Source organism: Sciurus vulgaris (assembly GCF_902686455.1).
Source record: "Sciurus vulgaris genome assembly, chromosome: 2".
NCBI classification, from domain to species: domain Eukaryota; kingdom Metazoa; phylum Chordata; class Mammalia; order Rodentia; family Sciuridae; genus Sciurus; species Sciurus vulgaris.
Window position 1 is genome coordinate 180,372,787 of NC_136462.1, and position 10,041 is coordinate 180,382,827.

At 45.2% G+C, this 10,041-nt stretch overlaps 1 protein-coding gene across 8 annotated transcripts in view; it reads left to right on the forward strand.

Annotated features, from left to right (window-relative positions):
• The first annotated feature begins 405 nt into the window (after window positions 1-405).
• The window catches only part of RALY (RALY heterogeneous nuclear ribonucleoprotein), a 75,729-nt gene continuing 66,093 nt past the window's right edge, over window positions 406-10,041 (forward strand). For 3 of the 8 annotated variants that reach the window (XM_079128347.1, XM_079128343.1, XM_079128351.1), the window contains exon 1: window positions 995-1,116. The gene's annotated coding sequence lies outside the window, so the exon portion shown is untranslated. Of the gene's footprint in view, window positions 535-615; window positions 667-984; window positions 1,117-1,756; window positions 1,869-10,041 lie in introns of those variants that run through there. The other 5 variants (XM_079128349.1, XM_079128345.1, XM_079128344.1 and 2 more) reach the window with 5 other exon arrangements.

The following is a 10,041-nucleotide window of genomic DNA, read 5'->3' on the forward strand; positions in this document are numbered from 1 at the left end:
GGTGATCTCTCCGCCTAGTCCCAGCCTTGGCGGCGAAGAGCAACCCTCGCCCAGTGCAGGAAACTGCTTTCTTGAAAGTGAGAGGACCTGGCTCTTCTCCCTACCTCGTCTCTTCCGGATCCCTCCCGCACCGCCGCCTGCCTACCGGTTAGGGCCTCATCTCCAGGCCTCGCCCACTTCGAGCACCACCCTCTGATCCCTCCTTTAGGGCCCGCCTCCTTCCGGCTCCTCCCCAGAGTGGCCGCCCCGGACCCCTCCTCCCTGCTGTGCTTCCGGGCCCGCCTCCTCGAGGCCCGCTTCAATCTCCCCCAGCTTCTCTTCAGCCCCGCCCACACCCCCCTCCCCTCCCGCAGGCCCCGCCCCCTCCCCTGGGCACCTTCTCTTCTTAGCTCCACCTACAGCTCCTCCTCTTGTGGGGCGCTGCCTTGGCTCCTCGCTCTCCCAGGCATACACGATCTTCCGCACCTGTCTCGTACCCCTCTTTCCAAGGCATCACCACGCTTTCGCCCGCCCCGCCTTCAGCTCCACACTGGTGTAAGCAACTCTCTTCCCCCTCTAGCCCCGCCTCCCGCCTCCGTTCCTCCTCCCGGCCAGGCCCCGCCCCAGCCCCGCCTTTCTCCTCTTCCCCGCCGAAGCTCTGGACCTTTCCAAAGCCAGACTCAGAGGGTGCGGAGAGCCCTTGCGCCTGGGGAGCTGGGGTGTTTCAGGGCGGGCCTGGGGACTCCTTGTGTTTGTGTCACCGTGTCCTTCCCGGGAAACGGAAGCTAGAGGGAGGGAGCGCCCAGGGTCAGGGTCGGAGCGGCAGGCAGGGCCGAGGGAGGGAATCCCTCTGGACGCCCCCGTCTCTGCGCGTCTGAGTGGTGCGGGCCGAGGGAAGGACTCACGGCTGCGGTGCTCGCGCCGCTGTCAGTGCGGCGGGGCGCGCGAGCGGCGCGGGCGCAGGGCGGGGAGCCGGGAAAAGCTGAGGGGGCGGTAGCGGTGGCGACTCGCGTGCGTGTGTTCAGTCTCCTCGCGCGGCGGCCGGGACCGCCACCTTCCTCCCTCCCTTCCGCCTCCGAGTGCGGCGGCACCGCCTCCTTCCGCGCCGCGCGTCTTCCTCCAGACCTCTCGGCGCGGGTGAGTGGGGGCCCGCGGGCGTCTTCTTCGGGGTGCGGGGAATTGTTCCTTGTGCCTGTTCCGTCGCCCACCTCTTTAGACTCGCCGCTGCCTATTTTTAGAAACTCTTTTTTTTCGGCCGTTCGGGGAGTCCCGGGAGCCCGAGTAACTCCAGGCCCCCTCCTTCTCCCCTTCCCCCTCCCGGGCCCGCCAACCTGGGTCGCCGACCCCGGCCCACCAGCACCGGCTCCTGGCCTCTCTGGCGCCCGCCGCCCGCTTCCTTCCCGCGGGCCGGGCCTGGGCCAGGAGTTGGCGGGGTGGGCCCGCGCCTCTCGGAAGTTGGAGTCTTTTGTGCTCGCGCCCCGCCCCGCCCGGCGAGGGGAGGAGGGAGAGGAGCGGAGGCCGCGTCGGGGAGGCCTCGGGCGGGCAAGGCCCTGGCTCTGTCCCCGGCCCCGGGCTTCTTCCGGCTTTTCCGGCGGGGCAGGGTCAGCCAGCTCCCCAAGGCGCGCAAAACTGGCCCTGCTTGGTTCTTCAAGGGCCTGAGCGTCTTGGCCCCCACTTCTGCCGGTCCTGGGCACGTTGCACACCTCGGGCTCGGAGAGGAACAACAGGCCCACGAGCTGGGGCGGTATTCGCACTTCACCTATTCCCCTTGGCTGGGGAGCCTCCGTTTGCTCCTCTGTGAAATGGGGTGAAGAGAAACTAGCCTCGCAGAGTGTTCGTGTATTCAGGGAGGGAAACTAACGTGTGAGAGAAGTGTTAAATACCAACAGGTAACGTTTAATGAGACTGACTCAGGAACTTCATAAGCCTGTATCATTTAATGCTAACAATAATCTTTCAGGGCTGTCCCCATTTACAGAAACAGGCCTCAGAGAAGTTAATTTGCTCCAACTCACGGGAGCCACATAAGTGCAAAAACAGTGGTGCTATACCTGTTATTTCCTGGTGTATGTGCAATCTCTTTAAGTATAGAGGATATTTTGACCTACCGTTAAGTCACATCATTTAGACGTATAACTGGGTTTTCCCTGACGCCTGGGCCAGTATCCACTGTTCTATGGATGAAATCCCATTCTGCTCCAAGGGAAAGGAGGTGTGGATGGTTTCTTGCTGGTATTACTTTTCTAAGTTGACAGATGTAGGAGACTCCAGATCCCAGACACAACTGAAGTTCTCCAGCATTTGGTAAACAGTAAAGTCCTTCCTTCATTTTGGTCAGGGCATTTTTTCCTCTCAAATCTCACGTGTTATCTGTTTAGATTTGTGGATCCTAGTTGTGGGGAGGAGATGGGTAGAGCTCAAGTCACCTGCTTCAACTCCTTGCTTTCAAGTAGAGTTTTTATTTCTCCTATTTTCAGATAAGGCCCAGAGGGGTTAAAGTGAACTAAAATTAGCTTTGGTAAGTGTTCCAGTTTTCCAGTGTGTTTGATCCTGGTTGTGGGGAGTGCCTGAAAATTAGGCTGAGGAGTTTTTCGGCCAGATCTTGAGGAGTCTCCTGATGTTCGCGTTAGTTCTTTGCAACTGGTAGGTCTGTTATGCTCCACCCGCCCCCCTCCCCAAGTTTTTACATTTAGGAGTGATGGTATGTAGGAGTTTCTCCAACACAAAGTAGCCACAGAAGGCCAATCAGTGGTGCTATATACCTTTTATTTTATGGTGTATATAAGTCATTTCTTAGCAGAGAAGTTATTGATTTACTGTTCGGTCATATCATTTAAAGACAACTCCTTACAGACTGGTCCAACTTTCATATCTATCTTTCTCCCTTTCTACCTATTGACTGAATCTCGGGAGGGGAAGTAAGTTGTCCAAATTCATAACCTGTCTTAGGGACAGTCAGAACTAGAATCCCTAGTGGTCTCGCTCCCAGTCCAGTAGTTTTTAAATTTCTTGCATACCTTTCCACCTCTTAAATGTAAGGCACTACTTTTTAAGGCCTGAAGACCAGAAACCTGAATATGGAAATATCAAGAAAGTTGTGCTTGCAGCTGCTTTCTGTGCCATGTGTTAAAAGACCAGGTTTTGTCCAAGTGTACCAGTTATCCTAAGTTGTCACTTTTACATTATAGTTTATAGTACTGTTACCATTATCAGATTTCTAGTTGTGAGTTTGCAAAGCATAGTTTTTATCTCCATTTTAAAATTTATTTTTAATTCTTTTAGTTATAGATGGACACAGTACCTCTATTTAATTTTTTGTGGTGCTGAGTACCTCGCACATCTAGGCAAGCTCTCTACCACTGTGCCACAACCCCAGCCCTATGTCTCCTTTTAGCTGTAACAGTGGAGACATACATAGCAAGGTTAGGGCTCTTGTCTTAGATAACAGAATTAACAAATGTCAAGGACAGGACACCTCTCATGGATAGAAGATTTGAACTGGCATCATGAACTGAGCCACTCATTGTGGTCCTTTGAGCCTCAATTTCCATAGCTGTAAATTCTCATAGTGTTGTGTGTCTATGAAAAAATGGATGTCAAAGGACTTTGTTGAATAATGATAGCTAACGTTTATTGAGTATTTAACCTGTACCATAAATCACTGGACTAAGGACTTTTTGTGAAGCATGTCATTTAATCCTCAGAGCAACTTATGAATTGGGTAGTGTTATCCCTGTTAATAAATAGGCTTACAGAGGTTACATGACTTGCTAGGACTCTGTAGTCAAGCCAGGATTCAGACTGCAGACAATGTAATTTTAAAACTGGCATTCTTTAAAAGTGTGTGTGCGCGTGTGCATGTGCATACACATTTTTTTATTTTACCATTTTTAAAATGTGCTCTTCCGTGGTATTAAGTACATTCACTTTGTACAAATCATCACCACTATCCATCTCCAGAAGTTCTTACATTCCTTAGCCGAAACACTCCACCCATTAAACACTCCTATTCCCTCTTCCCACTACACTAGCCTCTGGCAACCACCATTCTACTTTCTGTCTTCAAATTTGACTACTTTAAGAAACCACATAAATGGAATCATAAACTACTTATCCTTTTGTGACTGACAACACTGGCACTCTTAATGCCTTTTTTCATTTCAGTGTTCTATAAATGCAAAATGATTCTTTTCATCTGCAGTAGTGGCATTAAGTCCTAGAGCAGGAATCCAGGCCAGGTTGTATGTCTAACCCCGTTCCCCCATGCCCCCAAGTTGAGGTCCCTTACTGCTGAAGACCTTTCTGGACTATGCTAGCTTCTTCTGAATCTTCAGAAGAGATATACCCTCAAAACAGAATTCGGATAACTCCCCACCCTTGGCCTTATTTGCACCTGCTTTTTGACCACCCAGGATCAGAAATAGCACTATCTATGACAGCAGCTTGAATCAAAAACTACTCAGAGGTCGATTAGCGGATTACCTTTATGACATACTCCTTCTCTGTGTCCCCTTCTTTCCATAAAGGCACATAAGAGGGATTAACATTTGGGTTCTTAGAGGGTATCAGTGGATTCTTACCACTTGCAGGATTAGGGCGAAGTTAGATGCTGCTAAAATTTAACCTTTCAAAATTCCCTTTGGTTTGATTGTTTCTGTGTCTGTGTTTTGAGGTGGTAAGGGTTTGTTTACGAAAGGTGGTTGGAATTTTGTCCTGATGTAAATAGGTTTGGGGTTGTGAATGCTCAGAGATGGGGACATAAGGTAAACACATGATCATGTGCTCTCTTTAAAAAGTCTGATGGCCCACATTGCCAAACCAGTGTGACCAATACGGTCAAAGTATGTTGAATTGTTTGTTAGATAGAAGGCCTTGAAGTCATTTAGAACAGCCACCTGACCAATTTGAATTGGATATTTGTTGAGATTATATATCATTGTATACCTCATTTGTTACTGGAAAGTTTTCCATTCACCGAATAATTTTAAAGCATCTACCAGGCATGATACTAAGCTTTGGGATTTGGGTACATACAGCCTAGTGGGGAAGACAGGCAAGGAAAACAGGCATGTGAGAAGTATTGTGGAAAGGACTGGCATCATGAGAGCCTGGAGAAATGATATTTAACCCAGTACTGGGGGACCAGGAAAGTTTTCCTTAGAGAAGTTGATTAAGCCTGTACCTTGAGAAAAAAATCGAAGTAAGCCAGGAAAAGAAGAGGGGAGGCAGTGTTAAGATTGTTCTGATAAAAGGAACCACAAATCCAGAGATGGTGAAGATAATAGGTGAGATTTTTGGCTATTTACTGTATTTAATAGGTACTATTCTAAACATCTAACAGGTTAATTTATTTCTGCCCATAACCACCCTAAGGGGTAGGTACATTTATTCCTATTCATGCACAGCCCCAAAGACTGCTTACATTAAGCATGGAAAAGCTTAGATTTTCTGTAGGTAATGAATGTCCTTTAGTCCCCATGTGTAAAATAGCTTGGGGAGCTCGTTGCAGAAGGGCAGTAGATAAGGTAGCTTAGATGGAGTTGGAGAGAGGGTGGTGGGAAAGGGAAGTAGGACTGAATGGGGAGGGATCAGGGGATTCTTTATTAGAAGTAGGAGTCAGGAGACCCTGCCCTGTGCTCCAGTCTTTTTGTCAGGTGGCAGATGTCCAGGTTTATTTGAATAATGAAGGCAAATAATGACTAGATGACCCCCAAGGTTCCTTCTAGCAATAACATTTTATGATTCTAGATGATGATTTAGACAATATATCTCTAGGAGCACTGTTCCTCCCTCCTCCTTTCTTAGGCAGTATTGGTGGGTAGGGGTAGGGATGGAGATAGCAACCAGGTTTTCACGTGAATGTAAAAAGCTGGTTTTGTTCAATTTTAATTTCATGTATAATAAAATGTATAATTGGAGGGGAGAAAATGATAGCAGTAAGGTCAGTCTGCTTTCCCTTGGATACTTTTTTTGGGGGGATACTAGGGATTGAATTCAGGGATTATTCAACCACTGAGCCACATCCCCAGCCCTATTTTGTATTTTATTTAGAGATAGGGTCTCACTGAGTTGCTTGGTGCCTTGCCATTGCTGAGGCTGGCTTGAACTCGAGGTCCTCTTGTCTTAGCCTCCTAAACTGCTGGGATTATGGGTGTGCGCCTCTGAACCTGGCTCCCTTGGGTACTCTTAAGGAAAGTTTCAGACTTGTGCTCAGGGTGCAGCTCTCACAGACCCTTAGGACTTGAGAAGAGAGGGTAATGGGATAAATTGGAAGTTTTTTCAGTGACCTGAGGGATTTAGTTCCTGCTAGTAACTCAGTGCGTGGGCTTGACCTTGTCCCTTTCCTTCTCTGGCCATGCTTTCTCATAAAATAATCTAGGAGGTCCCTGAAATTCTATAAAGGCTCAAAGAGTACATGTGGGAAGTGGACACAGAAAAAGGATTAGAGCTCCCTCCCTACTCACCTCCTCGTTTTTCCCATAAGTGAGCAAATAAAAATAGGAATCTGCCCAAGTATCAATGTTAATTCTTTTCTGTTTCCATAACCCTTCCTTTTTTCTCAGTCTTAGGTGTTGTCATTTCATAATAGTAAAAAATAATGGTGCTGACCTCCTGGGAGGAAGAGAAAGGATGATGTTTTTGTCCCTGGGCTCTAGTCTCCAATTCCAGAAGAGCCATTCAAGCTGTTCACTGCCCTCTGCTCTCAAAGCTGGGGTAGGGGAGGTGGGTTGTGTCTGAATACTCTGGTTCCCCAGAGGCACATGTATTAGGAGTGCTCCACTGAAGTGCAAATTTGGCTATCCTCCCAATATACCCAGTGAGTTCCTCTTGGGGGAGGGGGTGTGCATTTAATGGGCTTTTGATGCTTGCCAAGCTCATGTTAATTGTAATTATCAAATACTCTTTGGAATGTCAGTCTTCTTGTATGTAAAACAAGGGTGCTGGACTAGATAATCTTTAAAAAATTTTTTTTTAGTTGCAGATGGACACAACATCTTTATTTTATTTATTTTTATGTGGTGCTGAGGATTGAACCCAGTGCCTCACACATGCTGGGCATGTGGCTCTGCCACTGAGCTATACGCCCAACCCTGGTCTAGATAATCTTGCATGATATTTGTCATTTAGTAGTCTGTATCTTTTGTTTTTTTTGGAAGTAGTAATAATTCATCTCTGCAAGGAGAAAGGACTTTTACTTAGGTATTGAGAGTATCTCAGGGTTAAATTCCAGGTTCATGGAAGATACCTTTTAAACAGATGGATATTGCTTTTTTACAGTAGAAAAATTGCCTATGAGATAAATTAATCATATTATCTGATGAGTTTCTTTGTAAACTTGGAGCTGTGGCCCTATTGGACAAACTTGAGAGTCTTAAAACTTATAAAGTTATATTTAAATATGTATCAAACTATTTAAAATTACATCTTAAAGGAGAAAAAACACAATCAGAGTCTTACCTGGAGCAGGTCTGGAATAGCACTAGACCAGAAACTTGAATTTCCTTACAGCTTTTTTGCCTTATGAGGTAGGTTACCTGACCCTTGAAATGCCATTTGTAGAGACTAAATAGTTCTGTTTATTTTTCAAGCTAAGAATCATTGCTTTATTCCAAATAAGCACTCTCCTTTAGAAGGCCAAGTTTAGAAGCTTAATGTTGCTGGCGAGGTTTTCTTCATTCCAGAGACATTTATCTGGTATTTAGCTATCTCCTGTTTATTTGTTTTATTAAGGATTTTAGTAAGCTTAGTTAGAGGTGCTGTTTGCGTGGTTTCTCATGGTCTGTTTGTTTAGTTTCCTTAGTAATTCTCTGTGCTAGTGAAAGCAGGCCCAGCAGTAGGTTTAAAAGGGTCATTTTGGTAACTTATCATTTCTATAGGTCTGGGTTTTCTTTGTGTAAGATATGGTCATGCTGTACTGAAAAGTCAAATGTTCCCTACCTGCTTCCACAGACCATTTTAGGGCTTTTGCATTTTGTTCTTGTAGTTAGCTCTAAGCTGGCACTGAGGAATGATGCTGTCAATATCATAATGAGGGCAGTGGTGCTGTCAATATAATAATGAGGGCTGTGTATGAATCAGCTGAATATAAGAATAACTTTTCTTTAAACCTTAAAGATTTACCCTAAATTGATTTTCACACCAGATAAAATCAGTCCTTACTACAGTCAGGGTCTTGGATAGAGTTACCATGCTGAGTAGGCTACCTAGCTAGTGTGCCATGATTACTGATGCTTGGAAATACAACAGCCTGTCATCCCTAAACTCAGCCATTCTTCCAGTAATTTGGAGCACCTACTATGTGTTCTTACTATGGTGAACATAAAAATCAAACAGGACATGACTCCTGCCCTCAAATTTGTCTCAGCATTGAGAGGGAAACAGATAAATCCTAGCCCTTTTTTATCTTTGCTGCCATGGCACAGATATTTGCGTTGTGAGTTTGGACTGGAAATAGCATAATTGATTGATTTATCTCTAGGCAAGGCAACTTGTATGATTATTTGACTTCTAGTATGTAGACTTATCTTTGGTATTCTTCCCCTTTCCTTTTCTTCTCCCTGATATGATAGCCGCTTATCTTTCATTGTTAAGGTGTCCAGTTTCCAATATGTGAAGTCAAGAAGGTTAGGGTAGGGACCAACCTTGTCTTCCAGGTTTAAATGTTCATATCTGCTTATGGCCTTTCCTATTCTTATGTCAGTTCTGTGACTGGCTTCCAGAAAGATTTGGTATTGTCTAGCTGCTTATTTGGGAATGAAGAAAATTAAGTATCATACTGAATTATTTTAAATTATATTATACAGTGTTAATACAAAATAGTTCTCTATTTTGCTTGCAAGTAGAATTTTTCGAGGTGTGGTTTTTGGCATTTGACCAATTTGCAACTTACTAATGGTGGTTAAATTTTAGTTCTCAAAGCCCATTGCTACTGCCCATGCTATCCTTTTTTTGAACACGTGGCCGCTTGAAATCTTAGGAAATGGGAGTGGAGGGAATGTTGAGGATACCCTAATATTGAAAGACTCTTCTTCCCTCCTTTGTATCCTTAAAAGAGAAGTGTTATTTGGGAAACTGTTGTGTTCGTGATATCTTCCAACAATTAAGCATTGCCTGTGGGGTCTAAGAGAGAGGAAGCATGCCTGTGTCAGTTCCTGAAGGTTGTGGTTAATGTTAAATCAGTTGATCAAACTATTAGGAGCGCACTGTGTCTTTCTTGGGGCTGGGGTGTGCGGATATAAATGAGTTAGGCACACTTTGGCCTTCAAGGACCTTACAGTGTCTTTGGGGGAGATAAGATAATAACACCATGAAGATGTAGCTGGCAAATCAGTTTGTAGAGCTTTGTTTGGGTGACTAAGGTCGACCCTGGCACTAATAAGGCCAGATAAACTGGAGAAGTCATTTTCTCTCTTCTCAACCTCCATTTTCTCATCTTTATGTCGTAATACCCTTTATCTTACCTTCCTCACAATAATGTAAGGGACAGATTAGATAATGTTATTAAAAGCATATGGGAAAGCCAAATGATGAGGCCATTTGTATACGAAGAATCCATGAATCATTTGTCAGAGGGGATGGCAGGGGTTTTCATAGGTGGGGAGATCTCTGGGCTTTAGTGATAAGGAATAGTGGTTAAATCTAGTCTATAGGATTGAGAAAAAGAATAGGAAGTGGGGCTGGAGTAGGGTAGCTCAATGGTAGAGTGCTTGCCTGGAATGTGTACAGCACTGGGTTCCATCCTCAGTACACATAAAAATGAAATAAAGGTATTGTGTCCAACTACAACTAAAAATAAAAATGAAAAGAATAAGGGAGTGATTGAGCTGGGTAGGCTTTGTAGCATAAGGATAGTGACCATATGTTGTATAGGACCATCCTAATTTCTAATATTCTGTCTGGTTGTGCTTATAGATTATGAAGTGCCAGTATTTCCATTTCTGTACTGTATCTCAGAACTGCCCAGAAGCATCTCATCTTTTCTGAATTGATGTTCTTCCTTGTCTCCTCCCCCTTTTCCAGGAATTCATAGGAAATTTAGGCTGCAGAGATAAGACATTTGTG